This window comes from Anguilla rostrata, chromosome 8 (genome assembly GCF_018555375.3).
Source record: "Anguilla rostrata isolate EN2019 chromosome 8, ASM1855537v3, whole genome shotgun sequence".
NCBI classification, from domain to species: domain Eukaryota; kingdom Metazoa; phylum Chordata; class Actinopteri; order Anguilliformes; family Anguillidae; genus Anguilla; species Anguilla rostrata.
The window spans coordinates 42,049,177-42,067,774 of record NC_057940.1 but is presented as its reverse complement, the minus strand read 5'-3'; the positions used below and the strand labels follow the sequence as shown (position 1 = coordinate 42,067,774).

The 18,598-nt window shown below is 40.6% G+C and overlaps 1 pseudogene; it reads left to right on the top strand.

Moving 5' to 3' along the window:
- The first annotated feature begins 3,896 nt into the window (after nt 1-3,896).
- LOC135260392 (uncharacterized) lies at nt 3,897-5,537 on the top strand (annotated as a pseudogene).
- Nucleotides 5,538-18,598: the final 13,061 nt, after the last annotated feature.

The window sequence follows — 18,598 nt, the reverse complement described above, 5'->3', positions numbered from 1 at the left end:
GAATGAGCTGGTAGGGCAAAGCTGGTTATTATGGGGGTGGGCAGGCATGCTAACACCTAGTTAACTGCCTCTGTCTCCCTCCCTGACGTGAGAGGCAGCATTATCCCCTGTGCCATTACAAACTCAAAGAGCTGTTTTTGCGCAGGTGCCCCATCATACCATAATCATACACTTGGGACTGCTAATGACGCACTGCGGTCGACTCCACTTTCACTGGCTGGGCTGCTTTCTTCTGTAATTCTGCACCATTCAGTTCCAAGGCCTACATTTCAGGTTACAGCATTAGAATCACAAGCGCAATGCCCTTGAATTGGTACATTGCCCATCCAACCAAACAGTTCTTTGTATTGCAAATGCAGATCTCATTCCAAGAATTCGAAATATTCATTGGCTGGAACTACAACAATCAAAGGCCACCCAATATGCTATGATGGAGCAGAAGGCAGCAGGGGGTCTGACATTTGCACAAAACTGTACTTCAGTGAACCTTGGTTTGTGTATGCTAAAAAATCAAATGGGCCTGATGCAGATGTAATTGTATTTTCGTTATGTGAGATTCAAATCTAAAATGGTATTCTATTACATATAATGTAGATTAAAGAGATTATTTCTTATCCCTCTTGATCTGAATAGAGCACTGCATAAAGGCTTGAGATGCAGAACTAATGTACCCTGAAAGTATATTTATCTGCAAGATGATCTCATAACTGGAATATCTTCTGGAATATACATAAACTGGATGCTAATTCAGGCACTCGTGCCAGTTTCTGCTTCTTTTCCTTCTGCAGTCCAGTTGAACTGTGCAGTCATTGCATCATAGGAGAATATTTCATTTGTATCTTGCACAATCAGACTGCGGGTGCATGATCTACCAGAGGATTCATTGTTGTGTAAGGAGACATGGGCTGTTTTCGCACATGCAGTAGTACGTGGAAATGTTCTAGAATTTGCCAGTTTGGTGTGAATGAGAGCCAGAGTAGAGTCTGCATTTTTTAATTACATTATTATATATTTTTTAAATTTGTTTTTCCATCCATCCCTTTTCTATACCTGTTTATCCTGGTCATGGTGTGGGGGGGGGGGGAGGGGAGTGGTGCTGGAGCCTATCCCAGCATGCATTGGGCAAGAGGCGAGGCAGGAATACACCCTGGAAAGGTCATAATTCACTCACACGTACACATACCTATGGGAATTTAGATTCTCCAAGTAGCCTACCTGTAGGTCTTTAGACTGTGGAAGGGAACCGGAGTGCCTGGAGGAAACCCAGGCGGACACAGGAAGAACATGTAAACTGGAATGTATGCGTGGTATATATGAGAAACTTGGTTTTTGTCAGTTGAAAATGCTTTTGTTGGGACCGGTAAATTCAGCTATTCAGTCATATAATCTTAAGTAATAAAGAGCAAAAGCTGGCATGAATTTCAGAAACAGATACGGCCCTGCAGAAAAGAGTTTCCCACCCCAGGGCTGAGGGGAGCCCTTGCCTACAATAATATACTTATGATTTGCACAAGGTGATGAAAAATCACAAATGAATTCATTTAGAACGGAATGTGACCTGTGATAGTTCTTGTCAAGAAAGCTGTGTTATGACAACATTTTTTTTTTTTCACATGCCAATTCAATGTATAAAAATTGTTCTTTTTTCAACATTTCAAGACTTCTCTCTGTTCCATGTAGACAGGTTACTCCCGCGTAATGTGGAATTTTGGTCATTCACCTAGGCCTGTTTGCACAGTGGCAACATTTTCCCTTCCAGTCTGCAACTCATTAGTGAGGCTTTCCATTGAGCGCTCATGGACTCTGAGAGGCAGGGCTGAGACACAAATGGAATGTTTTGTTTACCCAGCGTTCCTTGCAGTTTATAAGACCCAGAATCTGAGCCAATGTACATTATTCCGGAAAATTCTGTCACCAGCAAGAGGCCAGCTGCCAGAAAAACAACTGACTTCACTGCAAGTCGCAAGTCTCCCCTACCCCTTACTCTGTCTCTCATTCTCTGAATAACCACTACATTTCACATTGTGGTTATTCATAATCAAGGGCCCAGTCATAAAACAATGGTACCCTATAAATAGTACAAATTACTCTTTATAGGGTAGACAAATAAACAACTCTATACTGTACTATTTAAATTTTATGTATAATGGATACATTGACTTTATCCATATTGTTTTGAGAAAGCATATATGGTAAAGGAAAAAAAAACAAAAATGTGCTGTTTTCTCTAGTGCACTAGATCCAGCACATTCATACCTAGAGCTTTGACATAATTATACTATTTAAATAGTCTAACAATTCTATAACCAAAGTTGTTGTAGCATCATGTTAAAGCAACTAGGTTATTTGAATAAAGCAAACATTATTACATGGATACACACCATGCTTATTTGCATCAGGCTGATTGTGAATAAACCTGCCATCTTGTTAGAATTTTGGGGAAACGTGTATTTATGTTTTCTGTGAGTGTGTTTATATATTTTAGCATGTTTTGTTTCGGATATGCCAGTGAGATGTAGCCACGTATATTCTGTTTGTTGAGCTGTAGGAGTAGCAGGTCTGCGGATGTCTTAACTGTAGGTCAGCTAAATTTGGCACCACATATTTACGTGGAAAAAGTACAGCAACCAGAGAAGCACTTAAGTTTCACTGTCATGCATGACAGCTGGCAGCAATGACACTGTCCTCTGAGTGCAACGGCACAAAGATAATCACAATGTGCCTTAAATGCAAAAGTATTTGGACAGCGCCACATTTATTGTTGCTTTGACTCTGTACTCCAGCACACTGGATTTGAAACCAGACAATGAATATGAAGTTAAAGCTTGAGTGTATTCACATCCAATGCGAAAAAGTCTAAATCACACGCTTTTCTCCAAGCAGTTAATAACATTTATTATTTGAAAATCACTGATATGTTTTGGCAGTATGCCTTCATCTGGGTGTAACAATGGTATCAGTTCAACAGGTCATTATATCACAGAAGGTAGAAGCCTAAAAAACATTCCTGTAAGTAATCATCCAATTATCCAATAATTAAGTTCAAACTCATTTTTAACCTCAACCATCCAATACAAGATATCATATTACATGGATACCAACATGTTGGTGATTTTCAAATAAAACATCTTTTTAACAGCATGGAGAGAAGTGTGCGATTTTGACTTTTTCACTTTGATTAATGGACCTTTAATCAGCACCTTTTTTTGGGTTTGTGTTCTTACTAACATTTTCTGGATTCGCATCCATATCATCCTTGTAGGAATTACAGCACATTTTATACATAGTCCCCCATTTTAGGGCAGCAAAAGTGATTGCGACAATTGGCTGTCAGCTGTTTCTTGGCCGGCTGTGTGCCATTGCATCATTAGTGCATTCACAATAAAACTAACAATAACGATAAAGCAGGCCATCATGAGGTTGAAAAATCTGAATAAACTGATCAGAGATATAGCCGAAACAGCAATGTATGCAACTTTTTTATACATTGTGCAGAAGCAAGAACACGGCACTCGGCATTAGCAAATGACCTTGCAGACCCCAGAAGACCACTGTGGTGGATGACTGAAAAATACTACCAATTGTGAAGAAAAACTCCTGATCAATTGTTAAACAGATCAAGGATACTTTCCACCGCCTGGGTAGTGTGGAGGTATAAGCACTCGCCTACCACCGCAGAGAGCCAGGTTCAATCCCCGGTAGCGGTACTTCCGGCTTAGTCAGAGCCACTGAGGGTATGAGTCCTGATCATTGCATTAGCAACTCCTACTGGTTGGTCGGGGTGCCTGTTCACCAGGGAGGGGATCTGGGGGAGATAGTATGAACCTCTGCATGCGTTACACTCTCCCAGTGAAACTCCTCGCTCTCAGGTGAAAAGAAGCGGCTGGCGACTCCACATGTATCTGAGGAGGCATGTGGTAGTCTACGCCCTCCCCAGACAAACAGAGGATAGCGCATTGACCAGGACCGTGATTCACACGGGGAATAGGTATAACGACTAAATTGGGGAGAAAATGGGAAAAAAATAGCAAAAAATAATAATAATTTCCAGGATGTAGATGTATCAAATACTACCATAATGAGAAGACTACACCAGCATAATCTCAGAGGTTTCACCACATGATGTGAACCAGTCTCAAGAACAGAATGGCCAGTTTAGAGTTTGCTATTGTAAAAAAAACATTTAAAAAACAGTAGCTTTCTGGAATAAAGTCCTATGGACAAATGAGATGAGTATTAACGTGTACCAAAGTGATGGAAAGAGAAAGTGTGGAGAAAGAAATTAACTGCTCATGATTCAAAGCACCCCCTCATTTGTGATGGAGATGCTACTAGAACTTGTCTTCACTGATGATCTGACTACTGTCGGCAACAGCAGGATGAATTCTGAAGTGTACATAAATATCTTCTGCTTGTCTACGAAGTTCCCATCTCCATTGTAGAGAGCTTGGAGAGAAAGGTCAGGAGGTGGCTGGGATTGGCAATGAGCCTCTGCAGCATTGCCCTCTACGGGAACAACATAAAGCTCCAGCTTCCCATGAAGTCCCTGGAACAGGAGTTTAAGGTGACTTGTACCAGAGAGGAATCCAGTGATCCGAAGGGGGCCCAGGCAGAGGTGGTGGTCAAGAGCGGGAGGAAATGGAGAGCGGAGGAGGCTGTGCTGCAAGCGAAGTCGTGGCTTTGCCACGGTATCCTGGTGGGAGCACTGACCCAGGTAAGGGCTGGCCTGGGAACACTGTCAATTCCCCAGCACAACATGGCCAAGGGGAAGGAAAGACACAGGCTGGTCCAGGAGGAAGTTAGGGCAGCGGTGAAGGACAAGAGGTCCAGCAGAGCTGTTGGCATGAGACAGCAGTGGAGTCTCCAGACTGCCTGCAATGCCCAGGCAGAGAGACCTTGGAGCACATCTTGAGCTACTGTCCAAAGGCTCTAGGGAAGGCTAGTAGACCTGGCGTCACGACTAGGTGCTGAAACCTATTGTGGAAGCCATCAATATGGGAAGCAGCAGCTGCAGAGGAGCACGCCCTACCACCCAAATGATCACCTTTGTGAAGGCTGGAGAGCAGCTACCCACAGGAATTAAGAAGCCTTCAAGAATCCTGGAAACTGTGCAGGACTGGTAGCTTTCAGTGTACCAGGAGAAGCAGCTGAAGTTTCCATGGCACATTGTCACAACCACCCTGAGGTCAGACATTCTCCCGGTTTCAGAAGCGACAAAAAAAATAGCCCTTTTAGAGCTGACAGTGCTGTGGGAGGACCGCCTGGAGAAGGCCCATGAGGGGAAGAGTGCTAAGTACGAAGACCTTGTTATCGACTGCCATAAGCAGGGCTGGAGGGCTAAGTGTATGCCCATCAAGGTTGGCTGCAGAGGTTTTGCGAAGCAATCACTCTACAAAGCCTTGACTGCACAGGGTATCACTGGAATGGGGAGGAGAAGAGCCATCAAGAACATCACAGAGGCAGTGGAGAAGGCCTCGAGATTGCTCTGGATCAGGAGAGAAGGTCCATGGGGAGGAGCAAATACCACCTGAACACAAGTTGTGGTCTGATCAACCATGGCTGGGTCACCTTGACAAGGGTATCTGATGTTGAAAGACCCAAAACACCCAATGACCCCAGGTTCTATCACTGATGATGTGTTCTGGAGCATCGAGAGATGTATGCAATCAATCTTCTGTGCTTAGATCCAACTAAATGCCTCAAAACTCATTGTATGAGGCTTCATCTTGTAGCAGGACAATATATCCAAACACACTGCTAAAGCGAGTGTGTTCAGTGATTCAGGGCCAGCAAGTGGAACGTTCATGTCTAAATAAGTTAATCACTCATCCTGAATTCAACTGAACATGTACTTGCTGAAGACAAGACTGAAGGCAGAATACCCAAGAAAAGATAACTAGCATCTGTTGATGCCTATGGGTCACAGACTTTATACAGTCAATGGATGCAAAGGATTTGCAACCAAGTACTAAATAGGTATTTTAGATTATGTTAATTTGTGCAATTACTTTTGGTCCCCTAGAAGACCCCTAAAAGACTGTCATTCCAACACAAAACACCCAATATGGATGTAAATACCTTTAACTTAAAGCTGATCATCTGTCCTTTAACCCTATATTCATTGTTTTTTTCAAGTCCCATGTGCTGAAGTACAGAGCCACAACAACAAAAAATGTGTCACTGTCTCAATACCATTGCATTTAATTGTAGATGACATGAATCATCCAATAATTAAATGATATGCACTAATTCAAATAATGTAAAGGTAGCTGGTGGCATACTGTATGTTCTGAAAGTACTGAACAAGAGTGAAGGACTTTTGCTTGAACCCCGGATGGAACATTACTGTTACACCCTTGAAAGTTCTTCAATTTTGAAATGCGTCCACTGAAAGGGATTGCTATGGTCTTCATTACTTCCTCCTCCATTTGATTATAACTCGCTTACCGAACCCTGTGTGGCTTGTGGCGTGGAAACTTGGCTGGAACCCAAGTGCAATGGAGCATGTACGAGCGTACACATCTCAACTGCAGTGTTTCTTGTGTGGTTGGGGGTGACATGCAAGGCAAAATTCCAAACTGGGGAGACAAAAGGCAAAATAGAAAAGGAAAGGGTACATAAAATGACTTGAGGGGTGAACGTTAGGCAATATAGCTTTTTGTAGGGAATACATTTATGAGGGCATATTACAGCTTTAACTGTTCAAAATCTCATCTGTACAGCCAGTAGATCGTATCCTAAGAAAGGTCTGAGTGAGTGGAAAAATTTGGCATAAAACCTTGCCTTGTAAATCATACTGCCTCAGTGCCTCTAACAACACAAAGGGTGTGGGCTTCTTTTGCATGTTACTGACACGTAATTAAGCAAAGACATTAATCAAGTGAGTGCCAAAGCATACAAACAAATTACAAAAAGCTATTGCCTCAGGAATACTGATTATGATGATTTAATGTCCTGTTTGTGAATATTATTTTAATACGATGCAGTAATACTTTCCATTTCAACCGATCTATTGAATTAGTCTGAAGACAATCTGAGCCATCTGCTGCTGGGGTATTTTAGATCGTACAGTTATAAATAAAACTAAACTCCATTCATAGCAAAAATGGCACAACCCTGAAGCTAATTAGTGGGGAAATCATTCAACTTCTAAAAAAACAAGTTTTTCATGTGGTACACACAGTTGCCTCAAAGACCGAGGCATTAAACTGTTCGTTTTGGAGCTGTGGTTCTGCTCTAAATAATGACAGCCTTCAGAGTCTGACTGAGGAACAAGTGCACCAGCTGTGGAGAGAGTTCTGCTGAGGGTAGAAATCCCCTCCCGTGTCAGCTCAGTTCAGCTCGGCCAGCGGCTTTGGAGCTATTCAAGGCTGCAAGTGTATGCAGCGCGTCTTTAGAGGTATAGTTCAGACCAAAGGCCAGGAACTAAGCCTCATGCTTTATTTTCTTAAAGTGCAACGCCGTAATTACAGCAATTGCTGTCTGCCGCAGATAAACGGTCGCATGCTGAAAAGGCTTTCAGGAATTCAAGAATTTGCATCCAGCAATTTTAACATTTTTTTAACACATTCTTTGGCTTACATGCCAGAATGACTTGAAAACCCATTGCATTGGTTCAGTTCAGTTTTATACTTCCAAGGCAAAAATGAGCATAGTGTTCCAGATTCACTGTGCCTTTGTTGAAATATGGGAGATGAAGGTAAGATTAATCTCACATAGCTACTGAATATAAAAAAATGATTTGGAATGGTACATGTTAGTCTTTAGAGCAGTCAGGATGTGGCTACCTACGCAGTTTAATTTGTGCAAACGCCATTCCTGGACTAGAGATAGTAGGACACAAAATAGGGCTATATATGCAGGCTGAAAAGACAGTAACTATATGATCACATTGAGAGGTTTCATCCCATAATGCCATCAATGGCTGAAAACTGGTGTCCTGTTTTGGTAGCTTCTGACAACTTAATTTCATTCAGATACTGTATATAGCTGGCAGATATGCATAAAATACTAGGCATTTCCCTAGGCCTGCAAGTGTATGTTTTTGCATGCATCAATAATTTCTCATGGCACTCCCTCATATTGTATACTGTACATTCAACAGGTGTGGACGGTGGATATATTCAGATTATACTTCATGGCACCAGGTCCCTGACCACGAGCAGCCTTGTCCAGTGAGGGCCCAGTCCACTGTTTGCTCAGTACTGCCCTATCTTATGAATTAGGTCTACTTGTTGTCTGGGGTCAAAGTATGAAGTTTGCTCAAGGATGGATGTACTTTCTACAACGCATAATTTGGCTTGAAACCCATCTGAAAAGAGTGGGTTATTAAGTGTTTTGGTTGTGTTGTCAGTATGTGGCGTCCAATTCAAATTCAGTTACATTCCAAGCATTTATAATTCAATACATGTTTAATTAATTTTAATTAACACAAACGTATTTAAATAAAAATACCTCTAACACTTTTGTCTTGTAATCAAACAATAAATACCCTTTTATTTAAGGGTATTTTTATACATTTTGGTTCCAGCAGTAGAAATTACTTTGTGTACTTAACCTGCCATTTCAGGACACAAAAATATTTAGAACACATTACAGTCATGTATATGAAATTAGTCACGTTTAGCACTTTGTTGCATATCCTTTGTATGCAATGACTGCCTGAAGTCTCTGGTAACATCACCAGGTGCTGAGTGTCTTCTCTGGTGATGCTCTGCTAGGCCTGTACTGCAGCAAGGCACCTTTAGTTTTCTCTACAACATATGAAACAATTATTCAATTGGAATTGGGTGAAAGACTTGTCCAGCAAAGAATATTCCAGTTTCTGGCTTTGAAAAATTCCTTAGTTGCCTTAGCAGTATGTTTGGGATCATTGTCTTGCTGTAGGATAAAGTGCCATCCAATGAGTTTGGAGCCATTTGAGGGGAGGTGCTTTTGGACCTTGTGCAGTTCCTTTAGCCCTCCATACTTTGCACTTGCTATCACTCTGATATAAGTGAATCTTAGCCTGATCTGTACGCAAGTCATTTTTCCAGAACTCCGCAGGCTTTATTAGGTACTTCTTAGCAAACTTTAACCTGGTTATCCTGTTTTTGCAGCTCACACGTGGTTTAAATCTAGGTTTATTTTCATTATGGAGAGAATTCTTCAGGCATCAACTGTAGAGGTCTTCATTTGCCTACCTTCCTTGGCAATTTATGTGCTCAGCAGTGCTCTCTTTCTTCTTAGTGATGTTCCAAACAGTTCATTTTGGTAAGCCTAAGGTTTGGTCTATGTCTTTGACTATTTTTAAATTTTTATTTCTCAACCTCATAATGGCTTCCTTAACTTTCATTGGCACCACCCTGGTCCTCATGTTGACAAACAGCAATATCAGATTCCAAAGGCAATAAAAAGCCTAGAGTCAAGACTGGATACTGAAAGCTGTCTTATACCTGCACTAAGGATGAAATTGAACACACCTGGCTAATTGGAAACACCTGTAAAGCCATTTGTCCCAGACATTATGATTCCCTGAAATAAAAGGGGGGGCTATTTATACCATACAATAAAAGCTGAGAATCTACACTTTAACCACATGTGATTTGTTAGATTACAAATCTAAAATTGTAGAAGTACAGTGCAAAATTAAGAAAATAAATGTGTCTGTACCACACATTACGAAGCTCACATTACATTAAAATGACTTTCTTTTTATATAGAAAGCAATTTAAAATAAAAAAAACACAGATTCACAATTTCAATATTATACACAGAGTAATTAAGTTCAAAACTATGAATTTCAGAGGAAATCACTTCTTAAAGGGAACCCTGCCTGTTTAGACTTGTAGGGCTTAATATGTTGTAAATGCTCTCAACTATGGAAATATGTTGTAAAAACCACACAAAAGATTTCAGTTATTTAAAAAAAACCCTGCCTTTAATAAAAATTTTGACTTATGGGGGTCGACATTATTTTAGACGCGCAATGCACTTTGGGTAGATGACCCAACCCAGTTGTTTTATCCAGCAATTTAACCACCAGGTTATTAATAGTGAAATATCAATACAATGCCCCAGAATTTGTGTGTGATATGATACACAGGATATCTGTAAATAGGATGGATTCAATACACATCTTAGGGTATCAGTACGTATTGTCATTAGGGATTTTGCATTTTAAGGAGGTATTATCACCGGTTTAAGATCATAGCTGTACAGTATAAATGACTTGGATCAATAATAACATTATCTCAGTTAAAGAATTGGGGATGACGTACATTTCACCAAGAACGATAGTTTGATCGATATGGTCTAGTGACTTTGAACAGCTGCTGCTAGAAAGCGGAGCTCTTTATGATACAACAGACAACTTTTCTGTCTCTGGTGGCATAGGTGAGCAGTTGCTCCACGGACACCATCTCTTATGCCCTACTCTTGTCTCCTCTGGCCCCCGATGTTCATCGTTTTGAATTATCTGATGAGAGCTGTCCTCGATGCATTCCTCCTGAGTAAGGTCCCGCTCTGGCTTGAATCGAAAAGGCTGAACAGAAGACATTTTCAATGCAGATCAATGAACAAGAGCAATGAACTCTGAGACCTGTGCAGCTATTTGACGTCACTACCCAGAGTGCATTGTGACGGTAATAACCATTGCGAACTATGAGTTGAAGGATTTTTTTTTAATTTCATGTGGCTTTTCTAACATATTTGTATAATTTAACCTCTTAGCGCACAGCCCCTAGTGGTTGCCATAGTTGTCATGTATCGTCTACTATACACGACTACTAATGAAACGAAAACAACGCGTTTCTGTTTTTATCTTACACTTTGGTTGCAGTAGCACCGAATGTTTGAGTTTAGTAATCTTGGCAAGCCGGCATTACCCGACAACTATGCCGAAAACGAAGTTTCGCAGCCCCACCATTGTCGCTCTGGTCGTTCATTTAACACGCACCCCCTCCCTGCAGTCTCATCTACAAAACACCCCACACCCTTGACATAATGGACAATATTGTCTATCTTGGCATTCATAAAAATATTCTTTCACCACTAAAAAATCATATTCCGTCATAGCGCCAAGATAAACCCGACAATAGCCCTATGATATGCCTATACAGCAGTGAAAACGCTGCTCACTGAATAACGAAATAAACAAGATAATTTTTAAAAAAATGATACCATGTCATTCTACAGTCAATATCTGGGACTAAATATTGAATAAATATAAAACCTTACTGTTGATTTTACGTGTAGAGATGTCCCTTTTGAGACGGCGTGGTCATATATTGTCTCGGACTATCCGTTTTGGAAATATACGCCCATTTGTGACGCCTGGGTATCTTCATAAATAGCTGTGCGTAATACCCAGAGACTGTAAAAAATATGGACAAAGCTACTGTGACGTCACCCATTGACTCTCCGTGGGTCTCTAAAACACGTTTTGAAGCTCAATGGCGGGCGCGGCCATTTTCTCGATTTGAAGCCAAAACCATAGAGTTAAGCGGTCTTGTGATTTTTACAATTTGATTGACAGTCCGGTGCGGAAAAGCCCATCAACCTGAACGAGGCTAGCTGACTGTCTGCCGTTATGTTTTAATACGTTAAAATATATTATCAGATGTTTACGGAATTTAATTTCCATCCGTGACTGTACTGTGTATTTGTAATCACGTTATATGTATGACATTAAAAATACAATTAGGCTATGTTCAGTTATCTTCAATTTATGTTTCTCAGCAAAACGAATATGCTTAGCTAGCATATCAGCTTGTCAGTGACCTAGGTAGGCTATCCGTGGTTAGCTCACACATTAGCAATATGAACCACAGGGGAAGAACATTGACTACACTGATGGTGAATCAATCAGAGATGTGTAGGCTACTGGTGATTTCACTAGGCTAATTTTCGTATAACTGTCTGGTAGATCTGCTGTTAACCGAGCAAGTTATCGTCGTAGGTTTTCGCCACAGTCAGTTAATGAGCCAGTAGCCTAACTGCTACTAGCTACTCCATCGCCGTTTGTGGTGTTCACTTGCTGGGTGACGCTAGCTGACCGATCGTTCGCAAATCACTTTCTACCGAATAAAAATTAACACCGGTGATTAACAAATCTACCAAGTATTTTAATAACTGATCTACAGGCGTGTAAATATGACAACGCACTTTGTACAGCAAGTTTTCCACCTGGTGCATGAAGACAAAAATGATGTAGCCTACATTGAATTTCTAATTATTATTATATTAGGCTATTATTTTTTCCATGTAAATCATCAAAACCAATGGAGAAAAGCCAATATACGCAAGGAGCCCCCAGAACCGATTCTGAGAACCACTGTCTTAAATGCCTAGCTTGTCAGTCTCTTAAATGCTAAAAACATGTTCCTTTCTAAATGCCAAGATGGTTAATTTCGTTAAATTCTGTGTGTGTGATTTCATTGTGTGTTGTATATTCAGCAAATGAACCTTGATACTCTTAATTCGCTTCGTGAAACTTAAAAAGTGTTTATCCCAAAATCGGGATTATAGTAGCTTTGTCACATGCGTGAAGCGTGGCCCAGGTAGACATTTACGGAATGTACACGACTGACAAGCTGTCAAACACGTCTGACAGATTGAATGTTTGCCGGTTAAGGTTAGCTAGCTAGTCAAATGGCTTGGTAGCTGAAGTTGCGAACTGTTTTAGCATAGGCTACTACTGGACTACCAAATATAGCAAGCTGATTACGCTTTCTGCCAACTAATTATTTGGTTAAGTGGGCTAAAGGAAATAGTAAAAATGACTCGGCTACCGCAAAACTTCAGAGGAGGATTATTTTATGGTCGTCTAGTGCAGCTGTAAATAGCACACGCTATAATGAAACCACTACAAAATGGGATGCCTGCATTTTCTGACTTCGCACAGGTGGACCGTGGTCGGAGCCGCAATGTCAAGGCCAAGAGACGCCACCTCCCACCCCAATGACCACAGATTGTAGCCTCTACTGTAGCTCAGTCCTCCGCAGTAATCCGGAAGTGACGCAAGCTGTACCTCATTGGTCCAGAACAAATATTGGCACTGTGCCCAAATGACGCAATAAATCATGAAATCGACCCATGGACAGTCATAAGACGAATAAAATACACCTATTATGACTATTTGTTCTTGTGAGAAAAAATTATTGACTTTGTATTTTGATCGCATTTGTACCGTAGACTTACATGGAAACCGGATATGAAAACACCTATACTGGAGCCATCCGTAGTGGCGCTAGTGAGCAACCAGGAACTACAACACCAGGAAATGAGCTTCAAAAACGAAGTCTGGTTTTGGCCGCTTGGTAATACCACACCTGTTGTTTACGGCGTCCTCGCCCTTTTTAGTACAGTCAGGCTTGATTGATAATTCATTTATTCAGTAGGCGAGAGTATAAGCTTTCTAACGATGTATAACATGTCTAATTATGCTTTTGGAATAGCGTTTTATAGATCAGCGTAACAGAAGATATTCTTAGCATTGCATTCACTTACGCATTCACTCTGTTGGCAGAAAAATACTCTGCACCTAACGAAACGTGGTCAACGATATTTTGTAATTTCTTGGAAAATACTATTATTATTGAGGACTTCTGAACACAGCTAAGCCATATGTTTGCTGATAGACCTAGCTAACATCGTTTTCTGGAGCAAAACAAAAGCGAATAAAAGAGTATCATTGATACTGTCTCTGTCTCCATCTACTGAACATAGAGGAGATTTCATCATTGCTATGTAAGTATTACTGCTCAAAATATTTCGGTTATATACGTTATTTTTTAAATTGAGTATCTTAAATAGGTTAGTAGTGTTATATAATGTGAATATTTCACACTGTGATGTAAGCGTTAGATGGAAGTGTAATAGTTTTTGTGAAGCATGCAACAGTGATGACGTGAGAGTTGGAACATTGCCAAAACTTGGACAGTTGAAAATAGTTTTCATGTTGTCCCATCCCCATACAAGAAAACATACGAGAGTACAGAGTATAGAAATACACACACGTTAATTATTACACATTTAGGTACTGTACCGCATTGTGTGACAATATTTTTGCATTATTTTTTAAATAATAATAATAATAATATTATAATAATTTTAATTGGCAAGATTTGGCTTGTGCGCTAAGGGGTTAAAGGCATTTACACAATATTAAGGCCTACAAGTCTTAACAGGCAGGGTTCCTTGAAAGAACAGTAATAAAAAACAGGTGGAGTGATCATTCATATGGGTTTGCTTAGCAGATCCTGTTAATCAGCTCTTAATAAATTTTCTATTTCTGGAAATGTACCCCCTGTAGACCATCAGCCATTTCAGCATACCAGACACATCTTCAGTTCATAATGGATATTAGGGCCCTTCCAGGCTGCTTGCTAATAGTATTTCTGTATTAAAGGCCACTAAAATGTTTAAAATTGGACTTCATTTACAAAAAAATGTATTCTGGTGTTTTTAAAGCATACTCAAGTAGATACTGTAATATGAATACAGTCTGTGATAAGGACAGTCATTTTACAGACATTTATTTAGATTTTTTTGATATTAAGGTTTGCAACTATATATTAATATCTTAATTAATGCGATACTGAAAACGAATGGGAAAATACACATGCAAGATAAAATGAACTGCAGCTGCTGTACTGGAATGTCCATGACTGTTATTAAATGTTATTAAATGGCTCTATTCATTATCCTGATATACCTCAGCAGAATATGAAAACAATTTAAAAACAGGATGTTTAAAAAGTCAATGATAGTACTCTCGAGTCATGGCTACAGAAACACAAAAAACAATGAATATTATCTTGCTGACATGCTAATTTCCTTCAATGGTTTCATTTTGTACTATATATATATGTCATATCTATGATATGGGGTTGCATAGAGCTAGTGCAAAATAAATAAACAAGTTAAGTATCCTTGTCCTGTTTATGTCTGACATGCACAGGCAGAAATTATGCACTTCACCAGGTAAAGCCCCGGGGCCAGAAATACTTCAAATAGGGCCCTTGTTTTCCAGAATAGAGAACGCATTTGATGCCATCACCAACAGTCGCTGGTCTCTCTGCCAGCATTTATTTCAGTCTCAGCCACGATGACTAGTTTCCTTCCTCTTGATCACAGTGGTGACCACACCCTTCAGAATGCCTTACCCTGTTTCAACATTGAAGAAGTTAAATTGTTTTGAAAGCTTCCCAGCTCAACTTATAGTATTCTCCTGTCTGCCATAGCCTGTTGTGAATAGTTAGTCACTGTCTTCACCTGCTGTAATGTCAAGAACTTTTTTTTTGGTTTATTTTTTGCTGTTCATGCTATTGAGATGACGCAAAAAGCCTGTACTAAACAGAAGTGAATTAGTCTAAAATATCATAACAATAGATTACTTCTATGTATCTCCATTACCTCAGGTTCCCAAAGCTGGGGGGAAATCACCTTAAGCACAACTAATGTGTAATACAAACCAGGTGACGTGCAGTGGAAATTTTATGTTAGTACACCTCACTACACATTGATTCAGGTGTTGTATTATTGTTCATCTCAGTGTTTCTCTTGGCTGCTCAGATAAACAACTGGAGGGGTATTCATTACATTACATTAAATTACATTTATTTGGCAGACGCTTTTATCTAAAGCGACGTACAAAAAGTGCATTTCATGGTCATAGACAACTGCTAAACACAGGTTCAGTAAGGTACAATACTTATTTTGTACAGCTATTTCTAGCCAAGAACACAGTTTAGTTCACACAGTGAACACTATTCAGACCTAACCTCTGCAAAGCCAACTGGGCAGAAGAATAAGCTACAGTATTAGGACAAATACAAATTACCAAAAAGTGCTGGGATGGGGCAACATGTAACAAGTGTCATGAAAAGGGGGGGGGGGGGGATTTAGAGTGGTGGTGGTGTAGTCTAGGTATAGTCGAAGAGATGAGTCTTCAGGCCACGGCGGAAGATGGATAGTGAGGGGGAGGTTCGGAGAGGGACGGGGAGTTCGTTCCACCACTGGGGAGCTAGGGTGGAGAAGCTCTGTGATCCCTTTGGGTGGGCGGGAGGGGTTACAAGGCGCCCTGCTGCCGCAGAGCGGAGTGGTCGAGCAGGCACATAGAATTGAGTCATGTCCTGCAAGTAGATGGGGGCTGTCCTGTTGGCAGCAGTGTAGGCAAGGGTCAGGGCTTTGAACTGGATCCTGGCAGCGACCGGTAGCCAGTGGAGTGATCGCAGCAGAGGAGTGACGTGGGAGAATTTGGGAAGGTTTGGGAAGGTATTCAACACCAAAGGGCTGCAAGGTTGCACTAATATTCTAGTAAAAATAGGTTTTGTCAACATGGAGTGTGCCTACTGCCTTGGTGACTGATCTGAAAAAATACTGTATCGTACTCGGAGTAATGCCTGGAGAAAGCCTCAGTGAGAAACTCAGAGTGTAGAAACTATGTGGGTGCAGTTTTCACAACATTTTCACCACCCAGGGGAACAAACAACCCACATCTTACCATACTTGACAGTTTTCTCAGCTTTCTCAACTTGAAATGTTACCAGTCTCATGCAGATTAGGTTTTCTCAGTTTCTTCAGGGTGTTTAACCCCATAAAACTCAGGGCTTTTTGTAAGAATCCTGCTGTGTCTTAAATAAACCCCATTATCTCCAAAAATGATGTGCAGTACGAACATTCAAAGCTTGAAATAAAGACATCAAAATGACCAAATCCCCTGATCCTACGAAAGTCTCACTTAGGATATATTTATTCTGAAAAACAACAAAAAAACAAAAAACATTTTGTGTTTTCTTTATTCTGTAGAATGTACTTCTGATACTGGACAAAACCAGATTTCTTTTTCCAATCATGCCCCAGGATGTCTACAATGTCAGAATACAGTGTCCCCCAAACATATCCAAATAGCACCAAATTTCTTCAATTGGAATATTATGTGTATCTTTTTTCCAAAGCCATATTCCAGAAGTAAATTCTATCAAGGGTGGTATCCTCTGAAATACCACAAAACAAATATTTTTCATTTACCAATTCTCTCTTTCTGGCTAAGGCCTGTAATTCAGTCAAAAAGTGTCCTTTTGGAGAGCTCCTATATACAAAACTTATTCATACACACCAAATTCACATAGAAACAATCATACCACTTGGTTTTACTTTTCTGAGCCCTCTGATCTGTGCTCAGCTGTCAGGCTGCTGTAAGTCAGGCTGGTAGGTAGTAAGTAGGCTGCTGTAATTCTCATATGCTAACAGTGGCTGCATTAGCCTCCCAGTCCCCATTTTCTTTGTAGAACTGCTTTAATTCAGACTAATTGGTAGGTTTTTGAGCATTATCTCATTGATTCATGTCTGGCCAGAGCATCTCTATTGGGTTCATGTCAGGAATTTGACTAGACCACTCCAAAACATTCATTTAGTTTCTTTACAGCCATTCAAATGTGGGCTTGCTTTTGTGTTTAGGGTCATTGACATGCCTAGTTACACTTCAGCTTTACGCACACTGACCACACATTCATCCTTAAGAATTTTCTGATACAGAGCAGAATTAATCACTCCTTCAATAATGCCAAGTCGTCCAGGTACTGAGGCAGCAAAGCATCCCCACACCATCACACCACCATGTTTGATTGTTGGTATGACATTGGCATGATGTTCTTACTGTGAAATGCTGTATCTGTTTTACGCCAGATATAATGGGACCCATGTCACCCAAAGTTCCACTTTAGACTCATTTGTCCATAGAACATTATCCCAAAAGGCTTGGGGATCATCCAGGTGCTAATTTTTGCAAATGTGAGATGAGCATTAATGTTTCTTTTGGTTAGCACTGGTTTTGCTGTGCTAGTCTCCAATGAATCCCATTTTTTGCCCAGTTTCTTTCTCATGAACACCGACTATAGCTGAGGCTAGAGAGGCCTGCAGTTCTTTAGATGTGGATCTTTTGTGTAACTCATCCAGGATGAGTTGTTGCTGTGCCCTTGGAGAAATTTTGACTGACTGACCACTCCTGGAAAGATTCACCAATGTTCCAAGTGTTCTATTTGGAGATAATGTGGTTTGGGTGAGTCCCAGTACCCTAGAAATGGCTTTATAACCCTTTCCAGACTGATATATTTAAACGTTTATTTCTCATCTCTATTAGAATTTCCTTTGATTGTAGTGTGCTTCTAGAAACTTTGTGGTGACTACTTCACTCAATGAGGGAGGCTTACATTTAACAGGGCTGTCTGTTCAAGTCCTGACCCTCGCCTACACTGCAGTCAACATGATGGCCCCTGTCTACTTATAGGACATGATTTGATTCTATATGCCTGTTCGACCACTCCGCTCTGCAGCAGCAGGGCGCCTTTCACCCCCTCCCATCCAGGTTCTCGCTCTCCCCTATCACGGAGCTTCTCCACCCTAGCTCCCTAGTGGTGGAATGAACTCCCTGTCCCTCTTCAAACCTCTCCCTCACTACCCATCTTTTGCTGTAGTCTGAAGACTCTTCTCTTCAGACTATACCTGGACTAACTGCCACCACTCTGAATCATTTAACTTAAAATCCCCCCTTTCATGCCACTCATGTTACATGTACCCCCATTACAGCACTTATTGTCATCTGTATTTTCATCCA